The sequence below is a fragment of the Astyanax mexicanus genome, chromosome 6 (assembly GCF_023375975.1).
Source record: "Astyanax mexicanus isolate ESR-SI-001 chromosome 6, AstMex3_surface, whole genome shotgun sequence".
NCBI lineage: Eukaryota > Metazoa > Chordata > Actinopteri > Characiformes > Acestrorhamphidae > Astyanax > Astyanax mexicanus.
In genome coordinates, this window is record NC_064413.1 from 51,203,486 (window position 1) to 51,225,208 (window position 21,723).

The window sequence follows — 21,723 nt, forward strand, 5'->3', positions numbered from 1 at the left end:
CTAATACTGCTACTACTGTCACTACTATTACTACTACTACTTCTAATACTACTACTACTACAACTAATACTACTACTTCTACAACTACTACTATTACTACTACTATAATAACTTTTGCAATAACTACTACTAGTAATACTACTATTACTACTACTACTACTAATAATAATAATACTATTACTAGTACTATTATTACTACTACTACTACCTCTAATACTACTTATACTACTACAAATATGAATACTCCTACTATTACAACTACTAATACTGCTACTAATACTACTCCTAATCATCCTACTATTACTCCTATTACTACTAATACTACTGCTAATACTACTGCTAATACTACTACTAATACTACTCCAACTACTACTATTACAACTACTAATACTACTCCTAATCATCCTACTATTACTCCTACTACTACTAATACTACTGCTAATACTACTACTAATACTACTCCAACTACTACTATTACAACTACTAATACTACTCCTAATCATCCTACTATTACTCCTACTACTACTAATACTGCTACTACTGTCACTACTATTACTACTACTACTTCTAATACTACTACTACTACAACTAATACTACTACTTCTACAACTACTACTATTACTACTACTATAATAACTTTTGCAATAACTACTACTAGTAATACTACTATTACTACTACTACTACTAATAATAATAATACTATTACTAGTACTATTATTACTACTACTACTACCTCTAATACTACTTATACTACTACAAATATGAATACTCCTACTATTACAACTACTAATACTGCTACTAATACTACTCCTAATCATCCTACTATTACTCCTATTACTACTAATACTACTGCTAATACTACTACTAATACTACTCCAACTACTACTATTACAACTACTAATACTACTCCTAATCATCCTACTATTACTCCTACTACTACTAATACTACTGCTAATACTACTACTAATACTACTCCAACTACTACTATTACAACTACTAATGCTACTCCTAATCATCCTACTATTACTCCTACTACTACTAATACTGCTACTACTGTCACTACTATTACTACTACTACTACTTCTAATACTACTACTACTACTACAACTATACTACTACTTCTACAACTACTACTATTACTACTACTATAATAACTTTTGCAATAACTACTACTAGTAATACTACTATTACTACTACTACTACTAATAATAATAATACTGTTACTAGTACTATTATTACTACTACTACTACCTCTAATACTACTACAAATATGACTACTCCTACTATTACAACTACTAATACTGCTACTGCTGCTACTAATACTACCTCTACACATACTCCTCCTACTATTAGTCCTACTACAACTACTATTACTGCTTCTTCTAATACCACTACTATTCCTCCTACTACTACTACTACTAATACTCCTACTCCTCCTCCTACTACTACTACTACTAATACTCCTACTCCTCCTCCTCCTACTACTACTACTAATAAGAATAAGAATAAACAACCTGTAAAACAGTTCATATACTACATGTTATATCAAACACAATTAACTGTTTGGTTTTACTGAATAATTCAGAGTAGATGCTGAATAATTACTGATTAATTCATAAACATACAGAATAAATTATACTAGTTACTTAATAAATAATACAGGTTACATAATCCTAGTAGAAGCTGAATAATAAATAAGAGATACTCAAAAGTTCATACTGGTTACAGAAACATTCATACAAGACACTGAATGAATTCTAGTAAAGGTTGAATCATCCATAGGAAATAATGAATAGGTCATACTACTTCTTACTAAAAAATGAATAACTGATACTGAAAATGATTCAAAGTTTTTAAAAGACATTACAAAACATGTTACATTTTCTAATATTGGATGATGTCACTATGATCACAGAGAAAGTGAAGCACACTATTAACCAATAACAGCACAGCTTTACTCATCTTCCTACCCCTCCCACCTATAACACAGAGAAATGACAATCACAATCACAAATACGTCATATCGTGGGAGGGAAATGTGATTTGAATGAACTTTAAGCATCAGTTTTACCGCTTAAGCTGATTGGAGGGTCCTCGTTTGCTCTCTTGGTGAGATAGTGTGGGCAAGAAGGCATCGAGTAAGCATTTCCTGCATTAGGAACGTAGAAAACGCAACATGCAGCTCACAGTGCTGCTTCACTGGTGTAGTAAGACAGACTGGGTGTGGCAACAGCACAGGTGTTATTTGGCCTCGTTTAATTATAGTGCCAGCCAATCATGTGCTGCTGTGCTCAGGTAATTAGGAAACTGTGCTAAAACAATTCCCTTTAATCCGCTGCTGCCCTCAATAATACGCTGTGTGTCAGAACAGAGAGGAGATGTTGCAATCCGATTTCCTTCTGCTTTAGTTCTGTTGAAACTTCATCACAAGACAGCAGTTTATCATTCATCCGGACTGGGCATATCTCACTAAAGCCCAGTCCAGTTTATAAACACACCCAGTCCTGCAGTCCTGACTCACACAGTCCTGCTCACTCTGTCACTCTGTATTATCTATTTCTGTCTGAAATCTGTCCTCAGGTGACCAGTCCCAGCGTGACCTGCGTTATTCACATAAACCAGGCTTTATTAAGGCAGTGATGTATAGTCTGATCCATCCTATATTTAAGTCAAGTCAAGTCAAGTAGTTTTTTTTATTGTCAATACTGCATATGTACAGGACATACAGATAATTGAAATTACGTTACTCTCCTTCCCAAAAATTACAGCAAGAACAGGAAATAGATATATAATATAAAATAATGGGAGACACTATATGTACAATACAACAAGGACACAAATAGACATACATAGACAGAAGACAATAGTGCAATAGTGATGGGGGGGGGGGTGATTAAGATGGGATGACAGTACAAGTATTAACAGAACCCGTATACAACAGTAGCGCAAATATGATATAATATTAGCTTAAGGCTGGTAAAGTGAATGAATGCATAACGTTGCCAATGAGCCAATGAAAAAGTTTATAAGCCAATGAAACAGTAGCTTAGCCCCGCCCACTGCACTGGAAAAAAAATAACAGCACTAGAGCCAGAGAAGCAAATTAAATGAGCTTGATTGTATGTGAATTAGAACACGTTTTTCATGGCTATGTTGGTATTTATGTATGGCCTCCAATCCAACAGACATAAAAAAGCTTACTTATTTTAGTTCATTTGATTTATTCTGTTAATATAGATTTTGTATTAGAAGGTTAGAGTTTTCCTTTGTGTGCATTACAGACAGAAAACAGCATTATTAGGGGCAGTAGTTGTGGTAGATACTAAATAATTAATGGTAGATACTAAATAATTAAAGGTAGATACTTAACCATTCATAGTGGGTACTGAATAATTTAGAGTACATACGTAATAATTCATAGTATATGTTTAATAATTCAGGGTAGACACTGAATAATTAATGCTAGATACTGATTAATGACAGGTAAATACAGAATATTTCATGGTAGATACTAAATAATTCATAGCAGTTACTGAATACTTCATATTGGCTACTGAACAATTTCTAGTAGATATGTCATAATTATTAGTAGATATTGAATAATCTATGGTAGATACTGAATAATTAAACAATAATTGTAGATAATGAATAATTCATAGTAGACACTGAATAGTTCATAGTAGCTACTGAACACATTGTAGTAAATAATAAGTAATATTAGACATTGAATAATCCATAGTAGATGCTGAATAATTCATAGTGGGTTCTAAACAGTTTGTAGTAGATACCTAATAGATCATGGTAGAAACTGAATAATTATTAATAGATACTGAATAAATATTGATATATACTGAATAACTCACAGTGGGTACTAAAAGCTTGTAGTAGATCATTGATTACCATAAGTAGATATTGAATAATTAATGGTACATATTGAATAATTATTGATAGATAATTAATAATTCATAGTGGGTACTAAACAGTTTGTAGTGGATGATTAATATTTCATAGTAAATATTGAATAATTAATGGTAGGTACCAAATCATTCATGGTAGATACTGAATAATTCATAGTAGCTACTAAATAATTTGTGGTAGATTCTGAATAATTGACAGTACATACTGAATAATTAATGGGTTATGAAAAAATCATAGTAAATGCTAAATAAGTCATAATAGGTCCTTAATTATTTTAGTAGTTAGTTAGCTATTAATGGTTTATACCGAACAATCCATAGTAGATATTGAGTAATTATTGTCATATACTGAATAATTAATGGTGGAGACTGAACCATTCTTAATGGATGCTGAATAATTAATAGCAGTTTCTGAACAGTGTATCATATGTACTGAGTAATTAACATTTTTAATGGTTTTATACAATAATAATTACATCACAATCAATAGAGAAATCTAATAAGACGATTAAAAAACAGCTAATACTGACTTCTACAATATATTTTACACCTCTGGGGAAAACAATAGGGTGGACTTTGGTTCAGGTACACTGATAAGAGCACAATATAAGGTTAGTTATTAATCCATTAATCTCGACTTTCTGTGGGTTAATGATTGATCAGCGCTGTATATAGGAGCAGCGTGTCTGAGAGGGGAGAAGTAAAGCTCCTCAGGCTGCAGTTCTGTGATTATCATTACCGTTAGCAGTGTTTCAGAACTGAGAGAAAACACACCCAGCCTACCTTTGGTGTATTTCCTCTGGACTCAGCTGATGAATAACGGGTTCATAAATGAAGGTTTTCCTGTTTTCCTCAGATAGCAGCTTTTCTGCTGGGCTTTCCTCCTGTGGCCACCACCCGACACATGTATCTGGGTGAGCTGAGCTGCATTCGACTCTCTGACATCTAACTGACTTCCTGCTAAACACGGAAGCTCAGGTCCAGACCTGTTCAGTGCATTCCTCAGCCAGCAGCAGTGCTGTAGACCACACCTCTCCACCACACTCCATCACCCACAGCTCACACACTCCCCTAACATCACAGCTGGAGATTATTGTGAAGAAGCTTTAGATTTTAAAGAAACTCCACATAATATATATATAGAGAGAGGTTTTACACAAAGCATAGATCAGGGATTTGGCAAGATATTTTCCAAGCCATTATGTGGAGGGCCACAAAAAAAAAATCTCCAGCCCAGAGGGTTGTTGAACCCAATTGCAGAACAGTTGATCTCAAAGCAGGTAAACCCAAGAAGAAAGGAAAAAAAAAAGAAAAAAGAAATTAACACTCCTCATGCGGGATTGAACCTGTGTCGCCAAGAACATGGTCCAATACACTACCACTGCCCCGGCTAGTGAATTGGGACACGGCCTGGAAAAAAACGCCCTTATAAGGAGATAAGGAGCCCAAGAACAGGTGGAGAAACGAGAACGGACACACCAAGTGCGACAGAGAGAGAGAGATAGGGGAGGATGGAAAATAAAAGCTCTCTAGAGGAGCATTTTATTTATTTCTTTTTTTTCTTTATTGTTAATTATAATTCAAACAACCTCATGGGACTGATGATGCATGCTTGTCGACCCCAGGCAAAGACGTTCCTGTTACTGCACAGGGCTCAGAGTGCCTCAGATTTTTTTTTAAAAGTCTGCACTGTCTGAAAGTAGATACCCATACCACAGTTAGTTCCGACCCTGCAATGTGATTGGCTGATAGGCATTCTATGAGTACTGTTATCAGCCGGTAATGCACTTTAACCAAAGCTCTCCATGTATTACTCTGCCACATGCGATGCAGCGATTACATTCTTTTTATTTTTTTTGCAGTTTGTCCAAACAGGCTAGAGTGGGTTTTAATGGGGCATTTTTTTCCCCTGCAGATAAATCGCTTTTTACACTGTTATACAGACTCAAATAGCTCAAAGTAAATCTCCAGAGAGTGTCATGAGCAGTTACCTTTACCTTAAGATGGCGGCACCCAGAGATTAGGTTACGCTACGGGTTGTAAACAGCTGTTTTTAATAAGCTTCTCGTGCACTTTTGAAGTTACTAATGGCTCTCCAGGTTCTACAAATGCAGGTGGTGTGGAGCTTCTTTGAGTCTGGATAATGGTGCAAAAAGCAATTTATCTGCAGGGGCAAAATATGCCCCATATCATCCTTTCTTAAGCATGTTTGGACAACTGCAAAAAAATACTGGATCTTGGAAAGCTGTGGTAGAGCGGAGGTGGGCTATTTAACAAAGGTTAGTACTCTAAATCAAAAGTCAATTTTACACCGGAGTTCTCCTTTAATAATATAAATTTCCGGTTTGTGCTGTTTTTGAGATGTTTGTGATGCTCCTCAGACAGGATCTTTAATGTATCATCTTTGATGTTCCTCAAAGACCCTCTTAGTTGTATATTATGTTGATGTGGCGCCAAAAAGTGTCTGAATGAAGTTTGAGCCTGATGTAGTCACTGTGGTCTGCAGAAATGGGAGGAGGGAAGAAGAAGAGGGGAAAAGGCAACTGGAAGGGAAACCGACATTTGGTTTCACTCATCCTTGGCTAATGTGTAGATGATTTATTACAGTGTGGAGGAAGTGAGGCACGCGTCACATCTCTGTGGAACTGCCATCTCTGGCTTGGCTTTTGTCTGAAGTTTGCTGAGGCCCAGCCCACACAGAGCCCAGGAAAACACTGGGAATTCCACAGGGCCGTTCTGGGTGTCATCCAGCCTGAAATACTCTCTCCAAGATAAAGCCGTAACTCTGCTGGACGGATAAGACTGTCGGAGTGAGGATGAGCAGACAGCTATAAGAACTGCCCTGACTACAGTGAATAAGACACAGTGTTGCACCACTTATGACCTGGGTTACTCCCTGCGTCATAAGTGTGTCCAAAAGTATCCAGACAAGAATTCTAATGGACAATTAGCAACATTTTGTTGGCCTTGAGCTGCCAAGCATACTATATCTAGAGGTTTATAAGCAATAAACTGTATATACTATAAGAGAAGACTATATATAAAAAACATTTACTTCCATTGTGACATTTTGAAGCCAACCAGATAGGGACTTTTACTCCTCTAGCCCATGCTTGGAATTATCAGGCATAGTTCCAACTTATTTTTTATATTCTGAATCTAATAACACATACAGGGGTTGGACAATGAAACTAAAACACCTGTCATCATTTTAGTGTGGGAGGTTTTATGGCTAAATTGGAGCAGCCTGGTGGCCAATCTTCATTAATTGCACATTGCACCAGTAAGAGCAGAGTGTGAAGGTTCAATTAGCAGGATAAGAGCACAGTTCTGCTCTAAATATTACAATGCACACAACATTATGGGTGACATACCAGACTTCAAAAGAGGACTAATTGTTGGTGCACGTCTTGCTGGAGCATCTGTGACCAAGACAGCAAGTCTTTGTGATGCATCAAGAGCCACGGTATCCAGGGTAATGTCAGCATACCACCAAGAAGGACCAACCACATTCAACAGGATTAACTGTGGATGCTGTAAGAGGAAGCTGTCTGAAAGGGATGTTCGGGTGCTAACCCGGATTGTATCCAAAAAACATAAAACCACGGCTGATCAAATCACGGCAGAATTCAATGTGCACTTCAACTCCACCAGAACTGTCCGTCACCACAATACATTATTGTGCACTAAAACCAGGTGTTTCAGTTTCATCGTCCAACCCCTGTATATTAAACTATTCAAAACAGGTTCTGGTCAATCTCAGGCAACTTTACTTAATTATTTACATGGTTTCTAATCCAAAAGATGGTGACAAAACTCATGTGACATTTAAAAAGCATGTTTAAAGCAAGTCCACTCATTTCTTTGATTTTCTCTCAAGAAAGTCTTTATTTTAAAGAAATAGTTGACTGCTGGCTGCGTGTTAAAATAATTGATATCTATGACAAAAAAAATCACTCTTGTTCATGGCACTCATTCCTGTTACTGGCACTCACTCCTGTTAATGGCACTCATTCCTGTTACTGGCACTCATTCCTGTTACTGGCACTCACTCCTGTTACTGGCACTCATTCCTGTTACTTTTTATGTTTTAAGTAACAGGACTGAAAGTATCAGGAATTCATTTTTAGCATAAAAAACATGAAAAATAGCTTAATGGCAGCAATGCTAATAGCACCAGGAAACTGGGCACATTATAGTGATTTTTAAAATAAACAAACCATGTCTAAGAATTAATTTAGATAACAGAAATAAGTGTTAAGATTGAGCTCCTCAGTCATAGTTAAAATAATATCAAATATACAGAAAAACTAATGAGGGAACTTTGGGAAATTTTGGTCTTCCCATGATCTTCAGAAGAACCAGCTGATGTCACTTCCTGTTGTAGATGTGACTTGTAATGTGTAACAGGACTGAGGGAAACCCATGATCACTAACTAAAATCACTGAACTAAAATGTGGCCTTCACTGTCACAGGATGTATGTGTTGTTAGTGCTTATTTGTCTTTTTAGATCATACTAAATAGATCATACTATCCTTTTAGAAAGACTAGAGAACATGGTCGGTGTAACCGGAACTGCCTTAGCATGGTTTAAATCGTACTTAACCGATCGCTATCAGTTTGTGAGGTTAAATGATATGTCTTCCAGTTTTACCAAGGTAAGATACGGAATTCCACAAGGCTCTATATTAGGACCGTTATTATTTACATTATATATGCTCCCACTGGGCAAAGTTATTAGAAAACATGATGTGAATTTTCATTGTTATGCGGATGACACGCAGCTCTTCATATCAGCCAAACCTGATGACAGAGTGAGATTAAAGAAAATCGAGGATTGTGTAGAAGATGTAAAATCATGGATGTCGCACAACTTCCTCCTATTAAATAGTGATAAAACAGAAGTTCTCCTTTTAGGCCCCAAAGCTGCTAGAAATAAATTATCAGACTTAATGCTAAATCTGGCTGACTTCTCAGCCACCCCTGGTTCAGCAGCTAAAAACCTTGGAGTTATCATAGATTCAGATCTAGCATTCGATAAACACATATCTAATGTTACTAGAACAGCTTTTCTACACCTCCGTAATATTGCCAAGCTAAGAAATGCCCTATCACTGCATGATGCAGAAAAATTAGTACATGCATTTATTACCTCAAGGCTAGATTATTGTAATGCGCTACTGTCTGGATGTTCCGGCAGTAACTTAAATAAACTTCAGCTAGTTCAAAATGCTGCAGCCAGGGTCCTTACTAAAACGAGAAAATTTGACCATATTAGTCCAGTACTATCAGCACTGCACTGGCTTCCAGTCAAATTCCGCATAGACTATAAAATTCTCCTGTTAACGTATAAAGCCCTACACGGACTCGCTCCTGAGTATTTACAAGACCTCATCTCCTGTTATGAACCACCGCGATTACTCAGATCTCAGGGTGCTGGTTTATTAGTAGTTCCTAAAATTCAGAGGAGCTCTGCAGGAGGAAGAGCTTTCTCTTATAAAGCGCCTCAACTCTGGAATAATCTCCCCGAATATGTTCGGGACTCAGACACAGTCTCAATCTTTAAGTCTAGACTGAAAACTTACTTGTTTAGTTTAGCTTTTGGTAATTAATGTTTTTTCCCTTTAGGTAAGGCTGCAGATTCAGGGGTTCATGGACAGAGGAAATTGTGGTAAACTGAGATGCTGGTGCTGCTGTTCTCCCACTGCACACGGTCACTCAGGTTTGTGGACGGTGGAGTGGGTGGACGCCAGTGTTTCAGGGAGCCTTCATGTCTATGTTACCTTCTGGCTCTCTGCCTTTAGTTAGGCTGTTTTATTTAGATCTGCCGGAGTCATTTGCCACACTCTGATAATGTTTTATATTCTCTGTTTTACATAAATCCAGTCAAAACTAATTCCATCTCTCTGCTTTCCTCCGAGTTACTGACTGACCACCTGTCTGACCCGATACCGAGGGATGTTGGACCCTCAGGCTCTCATGTCCTCTGTCTGGCCAGACTGGAAGTTTCTGAAGTCAGCTCTTCTCCATCCACCACCACAGATCAGCTGCTCATCATCCATCTTACTCTATAAGCCATTAGTGGAGCTGCTATACACCTGAATATATAAAACCTATGTGGATGTATGAAAGACTTTTTAAAATGAATTTAAAAGCCATTTGACCAGTGGTAGGATGGTCCCCCCTTTAATGTGAGTCTTGGTCCTCCCAAGGTTTCTTCCTCCTCCTGCAGCTATGAGGGAGTTTTTCCTTGCCTCCGCGCTCACTGGGGGTTCTGTATCATGTATATTCTATGTTTAATGTTTTGCCTGATTCTTTGTCCTGTAATCATGTTTCTGTAAAGCTGCTTTGTGCCAACACCAGTTGTAAAAAGCGCTATACAAATAAATTTGATTTGACTTGATTTGATTTTTAAAGTATTTACAACTTAATTTATAACCATTAATAAACTCCTTTATAAACTATTTATAAACCCTTTTTAAAGGAGCCTTATTTAAAAGTGGTATCGATAATTCTGATTTTTTTTTTGTTGCCAATTTAGGATTGCTTTATCCTCTTCAGTGACACAGATTCCAAGAAGTATCACAGATGTATTGTCTTTCTGACATAATCATATTATCTTGATATCGTATTGTGATAATATGATTATAATATGGTGACACGTCCTGTGATTTATTAACATACTCTTTCAAAGGACAAAAAGCCCTACTGTAAAGGCTGACATTTCAGAAAACCCATTTTTAATTGTGTTAAACTGATTTATAAATAGAGCACCTTTACATAATTCACTTTATTTGGATTAAATCGACCCTGATTGTCCCCCTGGGCACCTCATTCATTTTGGCTCTAATCAGGCTAAAGCTCTGCTATCTGCTATTTCACTAATGGAAGCTGTGGTTTGTATTCATATGAATAACATTTGTTACCAATTAACACTTTTACAGCCAGCATTTACGCGTTCCATTTCTTTCCTCCAAATCTACCTTTCTGATCCCCTCAGGCAGACCACCCTGCTGGAGTCTGTCAGCTCAGAGTGACGTTTCTCCCCAAAGCCCAGAGTAGGACCGGTACTCTCCGGCTTTTTAATAAACACTGAGACAGGATATGAGCTCTGGACATCAGCATATAGGTGTATTTTCCACTACGGAGGGAGGACCCTGCCCTTACAGTTCACTACACACACACACACACACACACACACACACACATAGTGCTGGAATTTATATTGCAATATATTCCTTAATTTCGGCCGATACGATATAATTTGGATATCGATATACAGTACAGGCCAAAAGTTTGGACACACCTTCTCTTTTTCAATGCGTTTTCTTTATTTTCATGATTATTTACATTGTAGATTGTCACTGAAGCATCAAAACTATGAATGAACACATGTGGAGTTTTATGTACTTGACAAAAAAAGGTTAAATAACTTAAAGAAAAAATATATTCTAATTTATTCATAAAATAGCCACCCTTTGCTCTGATTACTGCTTTGCACACTCTTGGCATCATTCTCTCAATGAGCTTCAAGAGGTGGTCACCTGAAATGGTGACTGTTTTCCAACAGTCGAAGGAAGGAAGGAGTTCCCAGAGGTGTTTATTAGCACTTGTTGCCCCTTTGCCTTCTTCACTCTGTGCTCCAGCTCAACCCAAACCTCAAATCTGGATTGGGTTCAGGTCCGGTGACTGTGGAGGTTCAGCTCATTTTTTGTTAAATACATAAAACTCCACATGTGTTCATTCATAGTTTTGATGCTTCAGTGAGAATCTACAATGTAAATAGTCATGAAAATAAAGAAAACGCATTGAAAGAGAGAAGGTGTGTCCAAACTTTTGGCCTGTACTGTAAATACTTTGAAGGCCTCAGAAAAACAGCTAAGAATCCCTACAAAGGAAATCTGTACCTACTACTGTCGGAAAATTTAATAATAAAAACAAATACAAAAACTCTCACAAAAACTAAATAATACTTTATAAATAAAATATCAAAATATCACAAAAATGATATTCAAAAAAAGGCAGTAAAAGAAAATGAGAATGGGCTCTCTGCCCAGACCCTCTGCCAGACCAAACACCAGACACTGAAAATGAATTAAATCAGGATTATTATATTGATAAAATTAAGGGAATATGACTTCAGGGGTGAGCAAAGGCCAAAACTAACAAACAAAGACAACTAACTGAACCTGCCAATATAAAGAAAACAAAATACACAAACTTCCCGACTCCCTGTCACCAAAACAGGAGAAAAAAAACCCTACTTTACCCAAAGAATAAGGTAAACTGTAGCAAGGGCTAAATATATAGAAAAGTAGAACCATGAAACATGAACCATGAATGCAAACCACCAAAATCAGGATAAACTCTTTTTAATACTCTTGATTTTAGCAGAAACTACGAAAAAATATATCGTTCATGGGCATTATTATTATAATGATGAAAATGTTAGCTACACTGACATTTTGTGTACTAAACTTGAGACCTGGACATTTGCTTGGCGTGCATTTGTAATTTCTCCTAGACGTTTGGGATTACTTAGGACCTAAAAAGTGTTTAAAAAAAAACCTATACTTTGCCTTTGGACAGGAAGTCATATGTGTACAGTTCATCTGAAAAGCAAATAAAAAGTTGATCACAAAAAAATAATTGCTATTTGGTATCAGAAGGACACAATTAGTGCAAAACCAAATGTTTAGCTGTCTACAGTAAATAAATAAGCAAATTTCAAGCATAAAATTGTAGGAGATTTTAGCCTGGCCCATGTTTCTGTCTGGACTGGCTGTAGAAACCTTTGAGTGGGATTCCTATTATCATCTTCTCAGTGCTTTAACTTATTTACTTAACCCTTGTGTGGTGTTCATATTTTTGTTACTCGTTTACTTTGTTACTTGTATTTAATTCAGCAAAATTTGCCATTTACCTTTCTTATGTTACATTTCTTTCAAAAAGTGCTACTCTTTTTTATTTTATATAAAAAAAATGAATTAAACTCAAGATATGAGTAGAAAATTTGTTTAGTTTCAAATTTACAAATGAAGCAATGTTTATTAGCCCCTGGCCAAACATACTGTATGTAATATAAATGTGTGTGTGTGTGTGGGGGGGGGGGGAGGGGGGTGTACAGTGTGTGTTTATCGAAAATGTGTTTTGATATATGTTTTTCACAAAAAATGAGCCAATGCCAATGAGTTTGAGTTAGAAAAAATATTTTTTTAGTATCATTTGATGAAAAATGAAAACGGAGTCCCACAGACCCGAACACCACACAAGGGTTAAAGAGTAAAAAGCTTGAGTTAATACTTCAGCTTTCACAGAAGTATTTTAAACTCTAGTATCTATACAAGAATACTTCTGATCTCTTTAGGAACTATAAGAGTTATAAGCGGATGTCTGTGAATGTTAAGGGTTAAAATTAGACGATATTTCCACAAACCCCTCCAGCTTTGAAAGGTGACAACATTCAACACTGTCTGGCGTATAAACCCGGCGCGGGGTTACGACTGCTTTGATAGTAAGCAGACACACTTCAGCACACGCAAAAAAGCAAGTGTACAGCGTCTCGAATGACCACAGAAGACCATATGGGAAGGTGTGAGAGACGTGGTGGGCTCTAAATGAAAGCTCGGCCTATCTTTGAAAACCATTAGTGTTACTTTATCCTGGTTAAAGTCATTGACTGGCCTGCACCTGACGCAGCCCGGGCCTCGGCAGCGCGGCCGGCGATGGCTTAAACAGCCCGGCTCTCCTAAAACCATCATTTAATCCTAATCAAAACGTCTGACTGAGTCTGAATCACTCATCACGATTTATACACCATTATAGTGCTACTTCCTGGGACTGTGCTATAGATTATCCAGGTGAGCAATAGCACCCTCTGCTGAAAAGATTAATCAATACACAAACATAAAGCTATCCCTTCAGACAGGGAAAGAAGAGTTTTTTAAGAGTTTTAAGAGTTTGTTCTTTATTTAATTTATTTTCTACATTGTAAAAAAGTGTTTGTCCTCAACCTGACCCAATCCCCTGATCTAAACCTGATGAACTGAGATGGTGATTTGAGGTGATTTAATTGGGATGAGCTGGAGCTTCACAGCGCTAAGGGAAAGCAGCAGCTATTGTTCAGCACCTCCAGGAACTCCTTCCTTCAAGAAGCTGAGAAAACTATTCCAGGTGACTCTCCCTCATGAAGACACTAAGTGTGCAGATCTGTCCTCAAAGACAAACGTGCTACTTAGAAGAATCTAAAGTATACATTTTATTAACACGTTTTGCTGTTTACAGAATAATTCAGCATGTGTTTTAATATAGTCTTCAATATTATATTTACAATGTAAAAAGATCATACAAAAAAGAAAACACGTTGAATTAGAAGAGGGTGTCCAAACTTTTGACTGGTAGTAAATTTAAGAGTAATCACTGCTTTATTCATACTACTAATTTAATAACAGGGTATTTGTGGACACTCCTTTACATGAATGCATCCAGCTACTTTGAGTTGCACCTGTTGCTGACACTGATGTGCAAATGCACACACACACACACCCACACACTGTTCTCACTGAATACAACCTAATTCTCACATCAATGTTCCATAATCATATTATTTGTGGCCTTATTTATTTTGTTTTATTTATAAGTTTTATATTGAATTTTACTGTAGTAACTTTTATTCATGTAGTTGTTATGTTGTTCCTCAGCTTCTTAAAAATTGCTCTTAAATTCACTTTGCCTAGATATGTGCGCTTGAACGTGTTTTTGAAGGCTATTTTTCAAAAAGAAATTTTGATAACACACACACATACCACTTGTCTAGTCCCTGTTGAAAAGCATATAGGAACGCCAATAGAATAGGACACTCCTAATCCCTAATGCCATGCGAGGGCTAGAGGGGTGTAAATCCTCCAGTATTGAGCTGTGGAGCAGCGGAACTGTGTTCTCTGGAATAATGGAGCTCCATCCAGTAAGCTCTTACTCTCTTATTCCCACTGAACACAATCAAAATCAAACCAAGGCTGTATTTAATTATTTCCTAATTATATCCTAATTTATTATAGATTGAATGTGCATTTATGTGCAGTTGAATTTAGTTTTTTTTTATTATTATTATGATGCATGATTTAGCAATTTTATTACAAAAAATAAATAAATAAATAAAACATTCTTCGTTGTATTTTTATTTTACACTTTGTAAAATGAGTCACTGATGTATTTAAAGAGGTTTAAAGAGTTTTTTTATTCTTCATTTTTCCTATTTTATTAAGTTTTTCCTTGCCTCTGCTGCTCACTGTGAGTTTTTGTGTTCTGTGTTTAATTTTTTAAAGTTTAGTCTGATTCTCTGTCCTGCTACCAGGTTTTTGTAAAGCTGCTTTGTGACATTTCATTTGATTAATGCTGCAGAATTTATATTCAAGGAACGTTCTGAAAATGTGTGAGATGAAAGCGTTATTAAAAGCTTCTTATGTAACGTTCCCAACCAGACAAATACTAACATTATGGAAACTTTAACAATACTGTTCACCAAACTTAACTGCAACATTTAGAAAACGTTCACTAACTAAAAATTGCTCCAGCAAAATCATACTAGTCAACCAGTATGAGCAGCTTTTCAACCACCTTGACCATCAAAGACCAGTTTAGACCATCTGAAACCAGTTACCAGCAACAACTGGTCTAGAGCTGGATTTTTAAAACACAGTGACTCATAAAAAACTCTAGTGAATTCAGTCTAGCAGCGTCCATTAGTGTGCAGCTGGGCACTAATGAAGTCTGTAGGTGTTAAAGCAACACTGGAAAGGTTAACAGTAGAGCACTGGGGCTTTTACTGAGTGATAAATGGTTATATTTTGTTGTTAAGGCACATTAACAATATTTAAAGTGTTTTGAAGAACAGAATTGTAATAAATCCACTTGAAACTTCTTAAAGTTTCTGAGTCAGAATCACTCACTATTACAGAAATAGTGCACTATGTAGTGTACAAGCAAATTTGCAGTGCATATGAAATTTCAAAGGTACATTTTTCTTCTTATATAGTTCATCAAACACCCATAATGCATCACAAAATAGAGTGTAGGGTACAGAAAAGGGGTGGGACAATATATCCATATTGCGATATATGTATCAATTTGATGATGTTACATATCAAAATGTGGCGTCAAAGATTGATAATTTTGTGAAACTCATATTTTATAGATGTATTAAACACAGAGTGATTTATTTTAAGAGTTTATTTCTTTTATTGTTGATGATTATGGCTTACAGCAGATGAAAACCCAAAAATCAGTGTCTCAGAAATTAGAATATTATATGAGACCAATTGGTACTTTTGGCAGTGTGAGCAGCGTGCCAACTCCTGCTGAAAAATGAAATCCGCATCTCTATAAAAGTTGTCATCAGAGGGAAGCATGAAGAAAATCTGCACTGACTTTAGACTTGATAATAAAACACAGTGTATCAACACCAGCAGATGACATGTCTCTCCATTAAACCATCACTGATCATCAGTAAATTTTACATTTCATTTGTAAATCAAGGGAGCAGAGTCTGGAGGAAGAGTGGAGAGACACACAGTCCAAGCTGCTCGAGGTCTAGTGTGAAGTTTCCACCAATCAGTGATGGTTTGGAGAGACATGTCATCTGCTGGTGTTGATCCACTGTGTTTTATTATCAAGTCTAAAGTCAGTGCAGTTTTTTTCCCCCACAAAATCTTACAGCACTTCATGCTTCCCTCTGCTGACTGCTTGCTAACTAGAGATGCAGATTTCATTTTCCAGCAGGACTTGGCACACTGCCCACACTGCAGAAAGTACCACTTGGTCTTATATAATATTCAAATTTTTTTAGACACTAGTTTTTTGGGTTTTCATTGGATGTAAGGCATAATCATCAACAATAAAAGAAATAAAAGTTTAAAATAGATCACTAAATTACTAAACACAGCTTAAAGGAGAACTCTGGTGTAAAATGGACTTTTGTTGTAGTAAAACATGATAAAATGTTCTTACCTTTGATGAATAGCTGTCATGGTATGCACAGAATTGCAGACACGTGCAGATACTGATAAAAATATATGTTTATTGTAAAATAAACAGATGTAAACGTAGTCGATACAGAAACAATGGGTAATCACCAGTAAACAGAGCAATGAAGGCAAAACCATACCATAAACGAGAAACAGTCCAGAGTTCATACACGAGAGATCCAATGTCAGAGGTAATCCAAGAGGCAGTAGTGAAAACACAGTCCAGGTAATACACAAACAATCCAGTATCAGAGGCAAAGGCAATAATCGGCGTCGAGAAAACAAAAGCAAGGTCATACACAAGATAAACTGAGACAAGAGATATAGAACGCTTTGTAATGAGGAGAACCTACAATACGCGGCGTGGGTGTTTGTGTGGCGTGCACCTTTATAGTGCCAGTAATCAGTATTCGGGACTTCCTGGAGGAAGCAGGTGAGGTGTCACGTGATCAGGTGAGTGCGTGATGTCAGCGGGTGGTGCATTCTGGGTAGTGTAGTTGTTGACCTGAGAACCTCCGTTAGAGCTTGGTGTGGAAGGGACAGAGGAGCTAACAGCACCAGACGTGACAATGGCACACCTCTGTTCTCCCACAGCGTTCTGAGATCCAGAAATTTTAACAGTTTGTGCAAACACCCTTCAGACTGGGTGATACGGGGCATAATTTGCCCTGATAAATAACTTTTTACACCGTTATCCAGCTCAAAGTAGCTCCACACCTCCTTACTAGAATCCGGAGAGCCCTGACATTTAAAACGAGGCATTAATGACATAAAAAGTGCACAAGAAGCTTATTAAAAACAACTTTTTACATCCTATAATGCTAGCTACAGCTCCGAGTGCCGCCATTACTCCTGGCGCTGAAGCTTGTGTTTCTGGATCTCTGAACGCTAAAGGAGAACGGAGGTGTGCTATTCCTCAAAGGTAAGAACTTTTTATCATGTTTTACTACAACAAAAGTCCATTTTACACCAGAGTTCTACTTTAAGTTTGTTCAGCATTTTGTAGTGCAGTAATTGCAGGGCACTCCCAATACAATAAAACTGTGATTTACTCTCCTTTAATCACTGTGGATTTTGTGAGTCTGCTTCTCTATCAGATTGGGAAAGCTGTGGTCTCTAACGCAAACACTAATGAGCAGTGATGTCAGTAACGCGTTACTCTAATCTGACCCTTTTTTTCAGTAACGAGTAATCTAACGCGTTACTATTTCCAATCCAGTAATCAGATTAAAGTTACTTATCCAAGTCACTGTGCATTACTCTCTCTCTCCACCTCATCTCCTCCACACACACACACACACACCGCTCCCTTACCCATTCCCCCTTCGCTCTTCCCCAATCACACGCGTCTCGCTTTCTCCCCTGTCTCTCTCTCTCTCGCGCTCGGCGTGTCTTTAGTTTCCGCCCGTTTTCGTTTTTCGCCAGTTCTCGGGCTCCCTATCTCTTTATAAAGGCGTTTTTTTTTGCGGCCGCGTCCCAATTCACTATCCAGGGCAGCGGTCTGCCACAAATTTGATTGGCAGAGGAGAGCGTTTGAAGATTTTACACCACACGTGATTGGAAGTTCACTGTGGCGCAGAGCGCACATACCGTAAAGACAAGAAAAGTTCCGGTGCTTTAAATGAACACTGTCAGAATTAAATCCTTCTCAGTAGTTGGGTCCGGTACGGGTCCGTATTGGACAACGTCTGGGTCCGGACCCGGACCGCAGTCTGCATATATGTGATCCCTGGTCTAGACCATATACACGGTTCTGTTTTATAAAACCACTCCTTGCTGCCCTGCAGAGAACAACAAGTTCAATGTTCAGTTTTACAGTGTTAAATATGTCAGGTCAAGAAAGACTTTCTTTATTTTATATATTTTTTTTTTATAAAAACAAGTATTTATGTTTAGTAAAATCAAGAAAGACCATATTTTATTTTTTATAAAAAAAATATTTATGTTAAGTTAATTTTTTTATTTTTTATAAAAAAAAACTTCATTTTTTAGGAAATAGTTCAACTTAATAGAGATAAATTGCATTTTCCAATAAAGGGAGTATTGGCAAAACTGGTTATAATGTTTATGTTAAGGCGGTGGGAGGTGGTGTGTGCAGCTGCTGAAAGTAACTAATAAAGTAACTTAGTTACTTTTAAAATCAAGTAATCCATAATGTAACTAAGTTACTTTTTAAAGGAGTAATCGGTAATCGGATTACTTTTTCAAAGTAACTATACCATCACTGCTAATGAGGCAGATTTGTGTTTTCAGCACGCTTGTATGAAAGGTATGCACGCCTTGCTGAACTCTGACACACACACTCTGACCTGGACGCTCACTGTGGCAGCTTCTGGCTAAAGGACAGCAGCTGTCCAAACAAGCAAAACCCTCAACAAAGGCCACGTCCCCTAATGCCCCCCGGAGCCCCTAATGCCCCAGGGGGTCGCTAGCCTGGAGCTCGTCTCTGAGGGAAAGAGTTTTAGACCCCGTTTACCCCCGGACACACCATGTGATTTTGTCTCCAGCAAAGGTGTCAACACTATCGACATTCATTACTCTGTAGGCAGAAGTATAGATAGTAGGGTTTAAAATAATACTGTAGAAGTTGAAGAAGTATCAACTCAAGCTTTTTACTATTTGAGTAAAAGTGTTTAAAAAAGTACTGGATTCAAAACTACTTTAACAAGTATAAAAGTAAAAGTAATGTAAGGAGAAAAAAATAAAGCCATTAATAACAAAAGCTTAGGCCGAATCCTATTGTGCACTAGACCCCCCCTCCCCAAAACACATTTTTCTTAAAGCCATAATGACTAGAATGTTATATTATTAAAATGTTAATGTTGATAATATAGTGTGGGATGCACTAGGCTCCATCCCAGTATTTCAGCTGCATATATGCTGATTGAAAATGATTGTATTTTAGTAGAATGTAAATATATTAAAGTTAAATCTTAGTTGGACTGGAGTTTGTCTGGAGTTCTCTTGAGTCTCTGCACTGATCATCTTCATACTAGGCTACATTCATGTCCCTAACAGTTGACATCTGTTATTTAGTACACCAGTGACGACTTTCTTCTTCAGGACATTCCAAGCAGTTGTTCTGGCTATGAACAATATCCAACAAAACACACCTGACAGTAGGACTGCACGATATATCGTTTAAGCATCGACATTGCGATCTTTGCATGTGCAATAGTCACATCACAGGACGTGTGATGTCACTTAAGGCACCTGAATCAAACACGTCATGTTGTAATGTTTTGACTCTTGACGCAAGAAGTAGATACACAGCGCTGTCTCTGTGTCTGTGTGAATGACAGGCTGCTGCTGCCTGAGAAGTGCGAGGGGGAGGGGGAGTGCAATGGAGAGGGGCAGGAGTAAACACGAGGTAACCGCATGGCCTCCATCCACATGGTTGGGCATGTGCTTTTAAACGTGAGCACGTGTGGAAAGCTGTGCACCTCAGTCCAGCACAGTTTTGCAGTGCAGATATTTCCAGTTACAGTTGAATCTACACTTTTAATCCCAGAAAAACAAACGCTCTTATTTACCTTTTAAAAAGCCATTTAAATGTCTGATTAAAGGGCCGATTACTGTTGTTTTGCTGTTTTTTTAGGGGTTTTGAGTGTTCGGTGCTGTGCAGTGGGGGCGGGGCTGGTGATGTCATGGGCCCTGCATTGTTTAATATCACAATATACATAGTAAAGAACATTTGCAATGTAAGGTTTTCCAATATTATGCAGCCCTACCTGACAGTCGTGTGTTTTAAAACTAAAAGTTTCAATAGAAAAAGGTGCTATCTTCTGTATATAACTGTATATCAGATCCAATAAATCTTTAATGACAAACACAAATGTTTTCAGTCTACAACAGAAATAAACAGATTGGCTTTATTTTTCCCACTGGTTTGAAATTGCTTTAAATGCATTTACACTTTAGGGTTTGGCCTTATCAAGATAATACTAATATAATAATCCTAATACTCAATATTCATGAAGTGACCAGGTCTAATTAAGGGTCATTTGATATAAAGAAAGGATTAGTTTCTCAGGGGGAGGCCTGTGAAAAATATTTTACACTTTTACTCACTGATAAAACTCTTGCATCTGGACAACAATTGAAAAAACAGGAGGAACAGTGAGTTTTTAGTGTTTCTAGGTCACGTGACATCACGTTCAGTAGCTCCTCCATTTCCACTTACTGTTGTTTTTATATGGATCTCTATGAAAATGTGCGCCCTAAGTGTAATTGTGGTGCGCGGCAGTGGTAAAATAGCTATTTTATTAAACGTGAGGAGACGAAACTCTACTACTAGACTAAAATTACCGGAGGACCGCGGAGTTCAGTGAAAAACAATAGATAATTCAGCCTGTAATTTTTTCGGAGGACGTCTAAGAATAAAAAAAACCACACGGCCGTTCCAGACGGGAATAAAATCAAAGGGTGTGAAAGGGATAGAGCTTTAGATTTAGATTGAGTCATTGAATCTGTTTTAAATATGCCTCGGCTGCATTGCATTTTGGGTGCATTAACACAAAACGCATGAAGTGACCAGGTGTAAACAGGGTTATAGAGTTTCTCTTCGGTCTGTGTCTGAGTCACTAAACTGGAGGAGAGATTTAACTTGAATAGAGGATTGAAGAGAGAGAGAGAGAGAGAGTGAAAGAGGGGGATTTTGGCAGGAATCCCAGACAAATGTCTTTTTCTCTGCCCCTCATTTCAGTAACAGCCTGCTGTTTGTAACACAATCCGCTCTGCTTTTAGAGGAGACTGTGAGAGCAGGGAAAAGCCTACAGCGTG

At 37.4% G+C, this 21,723-nt stretch overlaps 1 protein-coding gene across 1 annotated transcript in view; it reads right to left on the reverse strand.

Annotated features, from left to right (window-relative positions):
- Positions 1 to 4,879, reverse strand: part of LOC103030317 (amyloid beta (A4) precursor protein-binding, family B, member 1 interacting protein) — a 71,990-nt gene extending 67,111 nt beyond the window's left edge. Inside the window, exon 1 of the mRNA XM_022662694.2 lies at positions 4,701 to 4,879. The gene's annotated coding sequence lies outside the window, so the exon portion shown is untranslated. The remainder of the gene's footprint in view (positions 1 to 4,700) is intronic.
- Positions 4,880 to 21,723: the final 16,844 nt, after the last annotated feature.